This window comes from Pelobates fuscus, chromosome 1 (genome assembly GCF_036172605.1).
Source record: "Pelobates fuscus isolate aPelFus1 chromosome 1, aPelFus1.pri, whole genome shotgun sequence".
Taxonomy (NCBI): Eukaryota; Metazoa; Chordata; class Amphibia; order Anura; family Pelobatidae; genus Pelobates; species Pelobates fuscus.
The window spans coordinates 492,210,199-492,227,807 of record NC_086317.1 but is presented as its reverse complement, the minus strand read 5'-3'; the positions used below and the strand labels follow the sequence as shown (position 1 = coordinate 492,227,807).

The 17,609-nt window shown below is 40.2% G+C and overlaps 1 pseudogene; it reads left to right on the top strand.

Moving 5' to 3' along the window:
* The first annotated feature begins 10,967 nt into the window (after positions 1–10,967).
* On the top strand, positions 10,968–11,935 carry LOC134586237 (olfactory receptor 52K2-like; annotated as a pseudogene).
* Positions 11,936–17,609: the final 5,674 nt, after the last annotated feature.

Sequence of the window (17,609 nt, the reverse complement as noted above, 5' to 3'; positions counted from 1 at the left end):
ATTCGGTGTACTACAGGCTTCTCAGACATTATTGCATTTCATGTACAAACCAACAAACCACTGCATTTTTCACCTAGACACTGACCCCTATCAGCCATTTGGTGTACTACAGGCTTCTCAGACATTATTGCATTTCATGTACAAACTAACAAACCACTGCATTTTCACCTACACACTGACCCCTATCAGTCATTCGGTGTACTACAGGCTTCTAGGACGTTTTTGCTTTTCATGTACAAAACAATAAACCACTGCATTTTCACCTACACACTGACCCCTACCAGTCATTCAGTGTACTACAGGCTTCTCAGACATTATTGCATTTCATGTACAAACCAACTAACCACGGCATTTTCGCCTACATGCTGACCCCTACCGGTCAATCGGTATACTACAGGCTTCTCAGACTTTATTTCACTTCATAAGCAAACAAACTAACTACAGCATTTTCGCCTTTATACTGACTCCTATCTGTCAAACGGTAGGATTAACCCCTTAAGGACATATGACATGTGTGACATGTAATGATCCCCTTTTATTCCAGAAGTTTGGTCCTTAAGGGGTTAAAGGGTATTTTAACATACAATCAGCATTTCTGACCCCTACTGGTCAACAGCAAAACTGTCTTCACACGTCATATACAATTTACCAGCCAATATAAATTACACATAAGATTGTTTTAAACATAACCATAAATTAAACTCCAGCACGGGCTCAACTTCAGGTTTAATTCACAATAATTTACATTTCACATAAAGACCAACAGTGGTTCTATCAACACTGCCACCTACAGGTCTGTCAAGTACGTTGACAATTTTCATGGGGTTTTACAAACACCAAAACACTGACACCTATAGGTCAACAGACAAACAACATTTCACATACCAATCAGTATCCAACTACACTGCCACCTATAGGGCACTCGGCAGATCTCCAGTGCACTTGCATTTTGCAACACCATGTTCACTGACCCCTACCATTCAATAAGACATACAAAAATTCACATAGCAAGCACTATATCAACATCTGGTATAAATACATATATTATTATTACACAGTAGCAGACGCATCTGTATATACGTCACTGGTAATATAGTTAACATACATTTATCACAGCACGCTGCTCACACAACAGACTTTCCCCTAGCAAGGGGACATACAACTTACAAGGTGGGGACAGACCACATTTTCACTTGTACATACGGCACTTAATGGGTTAAGATTGATACATATTTAACCAGTATGGCTACGATGTTTAATATTTACACATCACGGCACTTTACTTTTCACATATACTGTACGTATTAAGATAAGCTTGGTCTATGCCACATTTCCTTATGCCATACGGTTTTATCCATTCAGGTTACAGTTACTACTAAAAACTTATATGGATTGTCAGGTTCAATACCATACTACCAGGTACATACACCTGCTCACGTAGTTATTCATCTCTTACCTTCCCTGGAATAGTAATAGTGTACTGGCAATTAGGGTTCTAGGGCCCAATAGGTATTACCCCCTTTTTTCTCTGCATTATGCTTCGGTTAGTGGTCCAGCAAGGCCAACATCCCGCCTCACACTCGGAGGCATACACCCCTCGGGCCACTCATGAGCTAGCCGCCTCGCATTGTATCATAGAGAGGGCCTCACCTGTCACTCCCCTTCCTATTTTCTGGTTACTGTCACCGAGAGGCCAACATCCTGCCACAACATTCAGTGGCCACAAAAAATCCCCTTGCGCCAAGCATAGATAGAGCCTCTCAAGCCACTTGGCAACTAGCAGGGCCTCACCAGTCACCAAAAAACACCAAGCCTAATCATTTCGCCTTACGGCTTAGCTAGAAAGCCAGTACAAGAACCCTGGGTACAAATAATAATTGCAATCTTTATTGTTATTTAAGTATTTCTCCAAAAGATGGTGAAGAATCACCTCTTCATAGCACCCCGGCTAGAATTGATACACCTTCAAGCAGAGGAGATGTTGCTAGTCCAGCAGCAATCATATCCTGGACGATCCCACACATTACCACCGACCTAAGGAGGTGACAAATCCCCTACCCTGCTACAGCAAGGAAAGCAGAGTTATTCAAACTCCTCCATACATCAACGGACAACACGGAGGCAGGGGAAGGCCCAGCTACATCAACGCAGGTGACACCCAGGCTATGCTAGCCTCACTCATAAACTCATGAGCCAAAAAAAAAAACACATTTATGATAGACTGGCAATCTCGAGTTGGTCACCACAGCCCTCACAAGGCTGGGCCTCACGCTACTCTACAACCAGCACCAACCGAAACTCGGTTACCTGGTACAATCAATTCTTATGACACACAAGTCGTTAACCCTGCACGTATGATCCCAGCACATTGGGGAAGCAAGGCATATATATGTATCGGTGATGGTCAGATCCAGGGATTCCAGGTAAATCGGGAACTGACCATCCCTTGGTTGGGTTGGCATTTGGAATATGTAGAGATGTTTATTTGTGCAGGTACCCATACAGAAGGGAGTTTGTCCCAAACAAATGGACGAGCACTCTCAGGCTCCAGGTACCAGCACCTCTGAACTACCAGAGACCATTGATATGAGTAGTTGCATTGCATATATGTTCAAATGGTTCAGGGCACATGACAAACCATGTGTCCCAATACAACTTACAAATAACGTACTCACCATCTGTACACACTAATGCATTTTCAACACTACTGACTCATCACCCTTCCAGACTTGTAGTAGATTTACTAAAGCTCTGGAGCTTCAAAGGGCTCCCATACAGGTATCATAAACACACCTTCAAGGAATATAGCATGCCCTCACTTACAGTCAGCACAAAAAAACCATTGGCTGTAAACACACTCATAGCCAAGATTTGCAGAGGGGTCTTCCAATCTCCACCATTTACAGCATGGCACCAAACACATTGGTATTGTCACAAGGAATCTTCCCTTAAACAAAGACTAACCATAGACTTATTGGCACCACACACCTCCGCTACCCCAAGTCTCAACTCGCTCATACCCTCCGAGGAGTTTTCTTACTATACAACACCATTGATCTACCTTTACAGCTATCACTCAAGCATGGGTTGAAGCTTGGTTAAGTAAGACCAATATCATCAACGCAGTAAACGGCTACCATCTACCCTACACACTGGCACTTACATGGCATAAATTGGGCAATCCTTTCCCTGCTCATCTTTCGAGCTAGTAGATTAGCCTACTATCGATATTCGCATCCCAGTACCCCATAAGAAACAGAAGGCTCAGACACTATCATCACATTACTGGGCATATGACTTGAGTCGGCATCCATACACGCAAGTTACCACAAGACAAATAGGGAACATTCTCAACTACATCATTCACTACCTCCTGCTTAGTACTTACAAATGCAAGGAACTACAATCCCTACCAAGTTCCTTAATTTTGCCATGCCAATCATACCACAAGACCACACTTTCACATCCAGAGTACTTTCCCCTTTTTTCCACACTTCCAACATGACGATCAGAGGATGTCCCTAGACACCTCAGCAACAGCAGACCTGCACATGGGGGGAATTTCTTAACCACTTGGCATGGTAAAAGCATGTTCCTTCCAGGATTGTCTGACACTTCTCCAACCAGATGGTCAGATGCGGCATCCACCACGGGTTTTGCAGCGATCTACCGGGAACAATTGCTTTGGAGCTGTTGGCCATGGCATCCAGGTTTGGAATTTTTTCCACCACCTCAGCCCCTTTGGGAGATCTACCCCATTGTAGCAGCTGCTGTGGCATGGGGTAAATCATGGTCAGGGTCATCAATCCGTTGTTACTCAGACAACTAGGCACATGTCATATCATCAACAAACACCACTACTCATCCATAAGGTCATGATATTTCTGGGGAACTCACTTGGTTGGCCACTTATCACATTTCACTTTCATGTACCAGACGGGGGTATACATCCCTGCCGACAATTGTCTCATTTATATTCCAGACATGTTCATCATACGCTTCCTACAGCCGCCCATACAGTCACGGCCACTCTTTTGTTCCAGAGACAAAATCATGGATTAGACATACTCATGCAGCATAGCATGCACTATCCCACCTAGCTCTTTCATCCCATACTTGTAGAACACATAAAACAACGTTTTACCTGGCTTAAAGAATCTAATTGGAACACAACATAGCTCAACCTGTGTCATAACATTTCTCCTAGGTTTTGCTTCTTTTTGCCACCTTAAACTATCTCACACACCATTAATTATATATTTTACAGGCATTCAACAACATAGGATAACCTATGGCCAAAACTACCATAACTTCATGCCATCATACCAGACAAGAATATACTCAGAGGTTTTCAGGAATCCATTCCCCCACGATACTCTCAGAGATTACCAATAGCCATCCAACTTTTCATCCTTATCGGACCTATTAGATCTACAACCATTCAATTATACTACCAAGTTGGGCATTACCAGCCATGCACATTGCCTTTTATGCCTTTCTCGGGCCAGAGAATCCACTACCATCACCACCACTCAGACAGATCATTGTCTTCAACGATCTCACGTACGTAAACACATATATCATTACCTATTGGCTCTACCACATTCCGAAACGAGTCAACACGGACCAACAGTAGAGATAACATACTATCCTACCCACAACAAATGGTGTCCACTTTCGGTCCTAGATTCCTACCTTCAAAATTCTTCCAGGAATTAAATACTGTAATGCATTTAAGGAAATGTCTGGTTAATTTGTATATATTTGTTGACTGTATTAAATCTTTGATTATTCATTTTTGCCCTCTTTATTTACAGGCCTACCGTATCGTCGGTCTCGGCACACCACAACCGACTTGCTCCCTTTATATTATCCTTCGCTTATGCTGGATCCTTACTCCATATACGGCTATTTGCCCCTTACACAAATATATATATATATATATATAATATATATGTAGATCTATTATATATATATAATATATATATACATATTATATATATATGTAACGTCATTCTAAGTGTATTTTAATACTAATATATATACTTATATTAATATTAAAATACATTACGTATGACGTTACATATATATAATATGTAGAATATATATACATATTATATATATATAAAAATACTTTTCATTTATTTTTACACATGTTTAATTTATTTTTTTTACACTACCCACCAGCAGGGGGACTGTCTGATATTTCAGACAGCCCCCCTGCTGGCAGATCCATAGCCAGCTATAGGGGGCCATGTGATCGCTCTTTGAGAGCGATCACATGGCCCCCGGGGGCCTCATTTGCCGTGTGGGGGCTGCCTGGGCTGTCAGGCAGCCCTCCAGAAGAGGATTGCGGCGGAGGTGAGTAGTTGGTGGCTCCTGGGGCAGAAAGCCGTTACGGCGTTAAGGGGTTAAAGGAACCCTCCCCTGCCCAAACACACACACAAAAAAATACTGTTTAGTAGATATACCCTAAATAAAAACTTGTGTGCATTATTAATATTATTTTATTATTTATATAGCGCCATCACATTCCGTAGCGCTGTACAATGGGTGGACTAACAGACATGTAATTGTAACCAGACAATTGGACGTACAGGGATTGAGGCCCTGCTCAATGAGCTTACATTCTAGAGGGAGTGGGGTATAGTGACACAAAGGGTAAAAGTAGGGGTACGAAATAGGTTGTTAGAAAAGTATTCACTGAGGGCTTAGTAGGTAACTTTTGACAGTTGCAGGAGAGGAGTCATGGAGGGAGGGGGATAAAAACCTGCTAACATTTTAATTGATATGCTTTCTTGAAGAAATTAGTTTTCAATGATTTTTTGAATGAGTGGAGACTGGGTGAAAGGGAGTTCCACAGAAGAGGTGCAGCCCTGGAAAAGTCTTGGAGACGAGCATTAGAGGTGGGCGTACGGACAGAGGATATACGTAGGTCTTAGACAGATCGTAGGGGCCTCGATGGGACATACTTGTGTATTAGGGAGGATAGGAAGGTTGGAGCAGCATTATGTAGGGATTTGTAAGCAAGCACTAGAATTTTAAATTGAGCCCTATATCTAACTGGAAGCCAATGCAGGGACTGACAGAGCGGGGAGGCGTGGGAGATGCGACCGGACAGGAAAATAAGCCTCGCAGCCGCATTCATTATAGATTGCAGCGGTGCAAGCTGGGAACATGTAAGACCAGTGAGAAGGGGATTGCAGTAGTCCAGGAGAGAGAGAACAATGGAAAGACCAGAAGTTCTTTTTTGGACAGGTCGAGTTTAACCCCTTAAGGACCAAACTTCTGGAATAAAAGGGAATCATGACATGTCAGACATGTCATGTGTCCTTAAGGGGTTAAGGAAGTGAGCAGCCATCCAGTTGGAAATCGAAGAGAGGCAGTCAGAGACACAAGTCAAGATGGGTGGAGAGAGATCAGGGGTATACCTGAAAACCGCTTTTAAAACAGTTTTCTTGTCTGCAGCCATTACAAACCCTCCCCTTCTAACCCCGCCCAGACTTTCTGTGACTGTCCAATCACAGACTTCTCAATGAGAAGTCTTTGCAAGGCAGGTGCTCTGGGTAATTGCTGCCTCTTGAGTTTATCTCCACTAAGTTAACCAAACCAGGAAGTAACAGGACATGTGTCTGATTGACAGCCAGGGGTTAATTTATAAAAGGGTACATTTCTATTTCCAAAATGAAAACAATAGGACAGACTCTTCACACACACTAAGCTTCTCAGCAAGATAAAATGCTTTGGGGTCTGGAGTGTCCCTTTAACCCCTTAAGGACCAAACTTCTGGAATAAAAGGGAATCATGACATGTCATGTGTCTTTAAGGGGTTAAGTAATACACTTACCTGGACATTCCCTGCTCTGTTCTATCGGGCGCCCATACCCACTCCATCCTAAAATGCTGTGAATGTGGACTCCCTGACTGGAATGGCCCACTAGCCACTTATTCCAAAACATTAGTCACTTTGTATCTGTATATTTCCTAGTAATATATTAACATTATTATATAGATTAGAGGTTATTATATATAGTGAGCTATTGTATCATGAGATGCTCTTAATAAATCACCACAACTTTAAATTAACATTTGTCATTTGTTGCAATATTGCTTTGGATCGGCATTCTGCACAGATTTAACTTGTGATGTACCAGTCCCATTTCCATCAACCCACTAGATCAGGGGTTCTTAACCCAGTCCTCACATAACCCCTACCAGTCCAGGATTTAGGGATTACCCAGTTGTGTCAAGTTTTTTTTTTCATTCTAAAAACACTTTAGACACAACTGGGAAATCCTTAAATCCTGGACTGGCAGGGGGACTGGGTTAAGAACCCTCGATCTAGATGCTGATTTAGACAGAGGGATATATCACTTTCTGTAAGATATTCTGTGGACTCCAACTCCTAGCATGCTCACCCAGGATAATAATGGCAGTTAAAGTAATGTAACTGATTTGGGGCCCTTCCTTTAATTCAGTAAATGGCAGATGGTCAGGGAATATTAAAGGATTACTCAAAACACCGTGATCATTTCAGTATTTTGAAGTGGTGATGGTGCCAGAGTCTCTCTATGAAACACTGAACACACAGCGTTTAACCTGTTTGTTACCAGGGGTGTAACTCTACCTCCAGGAGTGTCTCTGGGGCGTCATTAGCCAGCGTGGAACAAGAGTTTCAAAATGACTAATGTTAATTCTATGCATATTTCTACCCACTCATTCATTGGCTGAGAGTTTAGCCAGCGAATGAGTGGCAAGATTGGGGGTCCATCTTTGGCAGTTCTGGAGAAGCCAGATGTAAGCACATGAGATCCGGTGCACGGCGGGGATCCAGGCAGAGGGCAAACCGTTAGTTTACCCCTTTACCATAATAACCACTACAGCAGGATATAGTGGTTATGGTGGTTGTAATAACTTGTTAATATGGTGTACGCGCAGTCTAAGAAATGTTCCTCTGTGTCAGTGTCTTGATGAGTGCGATTCTAGATGACTTATGATTCGTTTTAGTTCATGTTAGACGTCAGTCAGGGTTTCATTGACCTAAGCAATATTTGCCAATCTTTCCAGCCAGAGAAGGACGATGTCAGACCCCAAAGCCTTATTCTGGGGTCTTTAGATCTGACACAGTCAGAGCCGGAAACCTCACACATTATAAGGGAATTCAGACGGTAACGCACTATATACTCATCATATGATCTGATATCAAGTTATTTCATTTCCCTCCGATAATAAACACAATATTAAATGGCAGTGTTATATATCATTCCCAGCCCATCAATAATGAGTTACATACCTACACACAAAGCCCTGCGCTCACACTCACACTATTCTTGGGCAGCAGCAATGGCTGCAGTGTGCAATTAAGTCTCCACGCATGGAAGGCAGGTAGGGGCAGAATTCTAATAAATAAACTCTACCTACCACTTCACCCCAATAATAATGAGGGGCCCATAAAACAAAGCAAAAATCTAATACCTATAAAAAAATATTCCACTTACAATAAGTAAATCTTTTATTCTGCCCCTACAAAGGCCAAATAAAAGAATCATACCGTGAGGGAAAAAAGTATTTGATCCCCTGCTGATTTTGAACGTTTGCCCACTGACCAAGAAATGATCCGTCTATAATTTTAATGGTAGGTGCATTTTAACAGTGAGAGACAGAATAACAAAAAAATAAATCCAGAATAACGCATGTCAAAAAAGTTATAAATTGATTTGCATGTCAATGAGCGAAATAAGTATTTGATCCCTTCGACTTAGTACTTGGTGGCAAAACCCTTGTTGGCAATCACAGAGGTCAGACGTTTCTGGTAGTTGACCACCAGGTTTGCACACATCTCAGGAGGGATTTTATCCCACTCCTCTTTGCAGATCCTCTCCAAGCCATTAAGGTTTCAAGGCTGACATTTGACAATTCAAACCTTTAGCTCTCCACAGATTTTCTATGGGATTAAGGTCTGAAGACTGGCTAGGCCACTCCAGGACCTTAATGTGCTTCTTCTTGAGCCATTCCTTTGTTACTTTGGCTGTGTGTTTGACGGTGGGGATGGTGTTCTTGGGGTCATAGGCAGCACTCCTCCAAACATAGCCACCTGAGATGATGCCAAATAGCTTGATTTTGGTCTCATCTGACCACAATACTTTTACCCAGTTCTCCCTTTAAGAGAGTGCTCCTAATCTCAGCTCATGCATAAAAGACACCTGGGAGCCAACAATCTTGCTGATTGATAGGCAATGAAATACCTATTTCACTCACTGACATGCAAATCAATTTATAACTTTTTTGACATGTGTTTTTCTGGATTTTATTTTTTGTTATTCTATCTCTCACTGTTAAAATACACCTACCATTACAATTATAGACTGATTATTGCTTTGTCAGTGGACAAACGTTCAAAATCAGCAGGGGATCAAATATTTTTTTCCTTCTCTGTAATTCCCAAAATAATTAATAGTTCTCAATGAATTTTTTTTTTTTTTTTTAAAAAGTAACATGAAATAATAGATTGATGTGATCTCCTGTGCAGAATTAGGTTTTAAGGCAGGAAATGACACTCTAAAGGCCTTCCCACAGTTTGGAATCTCAGTGGAGCACTCTGATTGGTTGACAGGGGCAGGAGGGGACGTTAGGATGTCCACTGGCCACAACTGGAGGAATTGGAATGGACAGTGATCGCTTCACCCCCATTATGCCAAGTGATGTCAATGGGTGAGTGCACGAAGGAATGGTTCCCCCTTGTTATTTCACAACGGCTGCCAAATCGTGAGTGGTTCATGTTTAGTAGATTTGGGGCACAGGGAGGTTAAAAACAATAATTTACATTTGTAACTTTTTTTTAATGTGGTGGCTGGATAGCAAGCGCTGGCCATCTGCCAACTTGGTTAACCCTTGTGCTGCCGAGGTTTATCCAACTGTTCAACTTGCTTCTTTGAGCTTCAGGCAAAGAAATCTATAATGAGGCAGAAAGGGGTATTTTTCTTAACCCCTACATACACTCTGTCTCATTAGAGATTTCTTTGCCTGAAGCTCAAGGAAGCAAGGTAAATGTTTAGTGTAGGACCCACCTAAGAGGTTTGCCTTGATATGGCAGGTGGGCTTGCATCTAATGGCCATTGGAGTAACTTAATAACCTCAATTTTTAAAAATATACATAGGGATTTGGGAAGTGCGCAGGTAACTATATTTTTCTTTGGTTTTTACTGCATGTTTTGGGGCTGATGCGTACTGTAGTCATTGCTGCCGCCCAAGAGTAGTGGGAGTTTGAGCACAGGACCTTTTTTTTGTGTATATGTATCAACTCTGAATACATCAACTCTTGTGGATTTAGGGTTTTCATGAGCTGTAAGCCATAATCATCGCACTTATGACAAATCACGGCTTGAACCATCTTGCTTTGCATGTGATGCGTCTATCTCATGTATTAGTTTCCCCTTTTATGTTGCATTACTGAAATAAATGAACGTTTGCACGATATTCTAATTTTTCGAGTATCACCTGTATGTATCAACTCTGAATATATTACTTGATCTGTCCTGATCTAACGGAAACCATAAACCAAAGTTATTTATTGACTGATATTTATTTGGGGTGCCAGACCAACTTATAAGAGATAGGTATTATCTTGGGAGCTGGGTTAGATCTAACAACACAGTATCTCCTCTACTGATTAGATTATAAGTACTTTAGTTTTTAGAGAGAGATTGGATACCAGAACAACAAAGCAAGTCTATAAAATGGGCATTTTGTTCATTTGTCACCATGCTGTTGTGTTACTATTTTGTGAATTGCTACAAAATATTTACAAATATATATATATTTTCTATAGTTTTACTTCAATGCTACCATGTCTTACATTGTGTAACTGTATTGCATTTTGCCCTTTCTACCTACAGGCTGCCAAACATTTCTGTATCTTTGTATCAGTTGTCACTTTGAGGTCTTTCCGGTGTCACCATTAACAGACCATGCTCATTGGGTCCAACTCCAGCTTCTCCATGCCATCCACCTTCCTGCTGATCGGCATTCCTGGATTAGAAGATGGCACTCTATGGATCTCCATTTCATTCTGTGCTATATATATTGTGGCTATTGTTGGAAACTGTATAATACTATATGTCATCAAGACAGAGAAAAGTCTTCATGGCCCCATGTACTTCTTCCTCTCTATGCTAGCTCTCAATGACGTGGTCTTCTCCAGTTCCACTGTGCCACAGATGTTGGGCATATTCTGGTTTGATGCTGGTCGTGTAGATGCTGTTAGCTGCCTCACTCAGATGTTCTTTGTTCATTCAATTGCTGTGGTTGAGTCTGGCATACTGACAGCCATGGCTTATGACAGATTGATTGCCATCTGCTTCCCATTGAGATATATGTCCATTCTCACCAATGTCTTACTGGGAAAGATTGCCACAGCCATTGTGGGTAGAGGAATTGTAATAATTTTTCCCATTCCGATTTTGGTGGGACGGCTGCATTTTTGTACAGAGAATATAGTGTCCCACACATACTGTGATCATATGGCTGTGGTTAAAGTTGCATGCGGAGATACCAAATTTAATTATTTTTATGGTCTTGTGATCTCTCTTTTTATTACTGGCTTTGACCTCGCGTTCATCATACTTTCTTATGTTATGATTTTACGAGCTGTCCATAAACTGCCCACTAGGGACGCTCGTCGCAAGGCTCTGGGCACATGCGGATCTCACGTTTCTGTTCTTACATTTTACATTTCACCGCAATATTTTCCTTTGTCACTTATAGGTTTGGACAAAATACATTTCCCCATAGTGTGCATATCTTGGTAGCAAATGTCTACATTTTATTCCCAGCACTCTTGAACTCTCTTATTTATGGGTTGAAAACAAAGCAAATCAGGCAGAGAGTGCTGCAATCTGTTACTCATAATATCAGCACCTTAAAACCTCCGAGGTAATGGCAATGATTTGCATAAGATATTTTAAGCAAGTAAGACTGAGATTACTAAGCAGAACATTCTAGGAAATTGAAAACCAAGGCCTTGAATTAATTATATCTACAGAAGCCAGTCAATAACTTTTGAATGTTGTTTGTCAATTTTGAAAATCACATTTCAGCTGAATTTAATGCCATCTGAAATGTAAGTAAAGGAACCCAATAACCGGGTTGGCAGCTCAAAATAAAACCACAGATAAATGTGCAGTGAAAGCACACGTATCTGCCTTTTTTAACCCCTTCAGGACGGAGTCAATAGTGCACGTTCTGATCAAAACAAAACGTAAACTAAAATTGGAATTTGCGCTATATGTCTGTTCAACCGTAATTCACCTCCTTCATATTAAATGCCCCCTTATTATATATCATTTTATTCAGTAGAAACAGGGCTTTCATGTTATATCAAATATTTATATATGAAACATAATTTATTATGAATAAAATTAAAAAAACTGCGAGAAATTTTACATTTTTTTTAAAAAATGTGTAGTTCCGCCTCACATTTTAGCTGTGAATGTCATAATACTGTTAGGTTTTACTGCAACAAAATGCACATATTTGTAATCAGCGATGTCTCACGAGTACAACAGTACCCCCCATTAACAGGTTTTATGGTGTTTTGGAAAGTTACAGGGTCAAATATAGAACGTTCCATTTTCAAATTGAAATTTGCCAGATTAGTAATGTTACCTTTGAGACGGTGTGGTAGCCCAGGAAAGAGAATTACCCCCATAATGGCATACCATTTGAAAACGTAGACAACCCAAGGTATTGAACTTGGGGTATGTTTAGTCTTTTTTAGTAGCCACTTAGTCACAAACACTGGCCAAAGTTAGCGTTCATATTTGTTTTTGTGTGAAAAAAAGCAAAAAACTAATATTTGGCCAGTGTTTGTGACTAAGTGGCTACTAAAAAAGACTAAACATACCCCATTTGCAATACCTCGGGTTGTCTACTTTTGCAAATGGTATGCCATCATGGGGGTAATTCTTATTCCTGGGCTACCATACGGTCTCAAAGGCAACATAACTAATCTGGCAAATTTCAATGTAAAAAAAATGAAATGCAAGCCTTATATGTGACTCTCTAACTTTCCAAAACACCATAAAACCTGTACATGGGGGTACTGTTATTCTTGGGAGATCTCACTAAACACAAATATTAGTGTTTTAAAACAGTAAAACATATTACAACAATAATATAGTCCATAAAAGTGCCGTTTGCTTGTAAAAAATGCAAAAAAATTAACGTTTACTTAAAATATCATCGTTGTAATACAATTTACCAGTTTGAAACACTAATATTTGAGTTCAGCGAAGTCTCCTGAGTAAAACAGTGCCCCCTATGTACAGGTTTTATGGTGTCTTGGAGAGTTACAGGGTCAAATATAGTGCTTGCGAATTAAATTCTCTGCACTTTCTCCCTGTGTTGTCAGGCATGTCAATCAAATTTTAATTAATCAAATCACATGATTATGCTAAAAGATTACTTAAATATACATGTAGAATTTTAATATATATGCATTTAAATTCTACGTGTATACTAATGTAATCTTTTATGTAATTATATGTATTTATCTATATATATATATATATATATATATATATATATATTTATTTGCGGTTATTTGCATTTTATATATAGATAGATATATATATATATAGAATGTCATTCTAAGTGTATTTTGTTACCAATATATATATATATTAATAACAAAATACAGTTAGAATGAAATTACATATGGATATATAATTTATATTAAATTTTGTTTCAATATTTAATTTATTTATTTTATTATTTTATTTATTTATTATTTTAATGGGCGCACGGCTGTACGTGATATTATGCAACCCGGAAGTGAAATCTGAAAGTACCCGGAACTGGATTACGGGCGCGTTCCACGAGTGAATCGGACCCGGAAATACTTAACTTATCAGTTTTAAAAAGACGCCGAGGAAGAGAGATCACCTACTGCCAACTGAGGAAGCCCCTGGTACGGGGCGAAACGCGTTTCGGACACTTCCAAATATTGGATTGGAGTAAGACTGTCAGCCTGTTACAGCTTGCTTTTATTTTTATGTCATTTTTTATTTCTGGAGCAATAAATATTTCATTCATAAAGTGAGTGTGGTCAGTTATCTTCTGTCACACTGTACCATATCCATTCCAAGAAGATTTCCAAGGAGGAGAGGGACATCCTACATAATGGTCCCAATGCTGTTCCCATGAGAGCCATATGTTCATATTTGGCTCCTGGTTTGTGAGTACTAGTGTTGTCGCGAACCCGAAACCACCATAGACTTCAATGGACAGGCGAATTTTAAAACACACAGGGACTCTTTCTGGCCACAATAGTGATGGAAAAGTTGTTTCAAGGGGACTAACACCTGGACTGTGGCATGCCGGAGGGGGATCCATGGCAAAACTCCCATGGAAAATTACATAGTTGATGCAGAGTCTGGTTTTAATCCATAAAGGGCAGAAATCACCTAACATTCCCAAATTGTTTGGAATAACGTGCTTTAAAACATCAGGTATGATGTTGTATCGATCAGGTAGTGTAAGGGTTACGCCCGCTTCACAGTGACAGACCAAACTCCCCGTAAACATGGCTCCCTCTATATACAGAGTAACATGGCTCCCTCTGTATACTGTGTAAACATGGCTCCCCTCTATATGCAGTGTAAACATGGCTCCCTCTATATACAGAGTAACATGGCTCCCTCTGTATACTGTGTAAACATGGCTCCCCTCTATATACAGTGTAAACATGGCTCCCTCTATATACAGAGTAACATGGCTCCCTCTATATACAGTGTAACATGGCTCCCCTCTATATACAGAGTAACATGGCTCCCCTCTATATACAGAGTAAACATGGCTCCCCTCTATATACAGAGTAAACATGGCTCCCCTCTATATACAGAGTAACATGGCTCCCCTCTATATACAGAGTAACATGGCTCCCCTCTATATACAGAGTAACATGGCTCCCCTCTATATACAGTGTAACATGGCTCCCCTCTATATACAGTGTAAACATGGCTCCCTCTATATACAGTGTAACATGGCTCCCTCTATATACAGTGTAACATGGCTCCCCTCTATATACAGTGTAACATGGCTCCCCTCTATATACAGAGTAACATGGCTCCCCTCTATATACAGTGTAAACATGGCTCCTCTCTATATACAGAGTAACATGGCTCCCCTCTACATACAGAGTAACATGGCTCCCCTCTATATACAGTGTAAACATGGCCCCTCTATATACAGAGTAACATGGCTCCCCTCTATATACAGAGTAACATGGCTCCCCTCTATATACAGTGTAAACATGGCTCCTCTCTATATACAGAGTAACATGGCTCCCCTCTATACAGGGGCGTACCTGGAGCATTTGACACCCGGGGCGGATCCTTTATTTGGCACCCCCCTCCCCAACTTTGAAATGTAAAAAACAGCTGCAATTTTTTTAAAATGTATGTTTATGCAGTGTGTGTATAGTGTGTAAAGTGTGTGTATATTGTGTGTATAGTGTGTACAGTGTGTGTGTAGTGTGTGTATAATGTGTATAGTGTGTGCATAGTGTATGCAGTTTGTGCATAGTGTGTGTGTAGTGTGTGTATGCAGTGTGTGTGTGTATATTGTGTGTAGTGTGTATATAGTGTGTATGCAGTGTGTGTCCCCAAGCCCCTAGTCACACAACCAAATAAAGCCCCTACCTACCCCCCTCACCCTAAAAAATAGTGAAGGGGGAATAAAATTACTACCCTGTAAAGTAAAATTCAACTTACTATTCAACGTCTTCTTCTTCTAAAATCTTCATTTTTTTAGCCCCAAAAAAGGCCAAATAAAAAGCCATCATACCCGTCGAACTTAAAAATAAAATAAAAAAACCGAGCACAAAAAAAAATTAATCCATCTTCACCCATGGAGGGCTCCGTGTCAGTGTTTATCAGGGATCCTTAGGATAGGTGTCAATCCATATCTGCCAATGTAGGGGGAACAGTCCCTATTCTGCTCTGTGTCAGTGTCTGGAGGGAGTATCTGCAGTAACACAGAGTGTCTGGGGGGAGTATCTGCAGTAACACAGGGTGTCTGGAGGGAGTATCTGCAGTAACACAGAGTGTCTGGGGGTAGTATCTACTTGTAACATTTATATGCACTAAAAAAAAATAATAATAAATTGAAAAAAAATTAAAAAATGGTTGCAGCTTCCGAATTAATCTAAAATGGATGCTGTCCAGTAGGTGGGAGGGTCTGCTAGGGAGGGTGTGCTGCTGATTGGCTGTAATGTGTCTGCTGACTGTGTGAGGTACAGGGTCAAAGTTTACTCAATGATGACGAATAGGGGGCGGACCGAACACCGCATGTGTTCGCCCGCGGTGGCGGACGCGAACATGCTATGTTCGCCGGGAACTATTCGCCAGCGAACAGTTCGGTACATCACTAGTGAGTACCTGATTCTCATTCGAATTTATTTCACATATTCACTGACTATATTACGCTATATGGTTTTGTATTTTTTTTTGTAGATGTTTCTACGAGTGTGATCTACCTACTGTATATATTGCATTTCTGTTTGATTTAGAGTGGCATAAGGGGTTTCCCACTCAGGTGTTTGATCACACACACATTTCCTTCACTGTATATATTATTCTTTTTTGTTCCAGTCATATATAGCGCATAAGATGTGTTAATTGTACTTCACTATTTTGTATATTTTTCTATGTTCCTTTTAGAATCATTCTCAGCCGTATCCCGAAGTTTTTGTATTGTTTGTGGTTAATAATAAAACTTAACTTTTAATATATTTATACATAAAATAAAACCTTATAGCAATAAATATATTAAAATAGGGTAAGCAATCCTACTTCTGTCTGTTGTATGCCAGTATAGAGTTAAAGATGATGTAATATCAATGTAACTCCCGAAGATGGCCAGTAGGTGGCCCTAGAGTGCCTCCCTAAAGTCTAATGAAGCAGATAATTAAAGTCTATGTCCTTATTTTATTTTTAGTTATTTTAATCACTGTCCACCCTGATATCTAGGCTTGATTAAAGCTTTAGTTCTAAGGTAAATTAAACATCTCTTGTATTTTAGTAAAGGGGCTATTTTGAACAAAGCTGGGAGAGGCCCATCCAGTAACTAAAAAAAGGATAAAAGTGTACTCTAGCATCTTATACCATTGATCATTTCTTTTAGTTGTATTTTAGACTGTTCAGTAGTTTTAGTGCTATTTCAATGATTATGGTACAATGCCATTGCTGAGAATTATCTAATCCAATAGACTCAGTTACTGTTATTAAGAATTCTCCTCACAATTTAACTGTTAATAAAATGCAATGCTAAAATATATTCCTACCAAAAAGGAAGTCAGTTTAACCCCTTAAGGACACATGACATGTGTGACATGTAATGATTCCCTTTTATTCCAGAGGTTTGGTCCTTAATGGGTTAAATTTACAAAGAATCAGTGGGGGTTGGTACAGAAGAGTTTGAAACAAAAGAACAGATAGGTATGTGTGTAGGCGGGGACAATAGAGCAGGGGGAGTGCAAATACCAGTTACACTAGTATTAGCTTGGGAGGAAGAGTGGGGGAGTGGCTACTCCGGCTCTGGTGTATGAATAG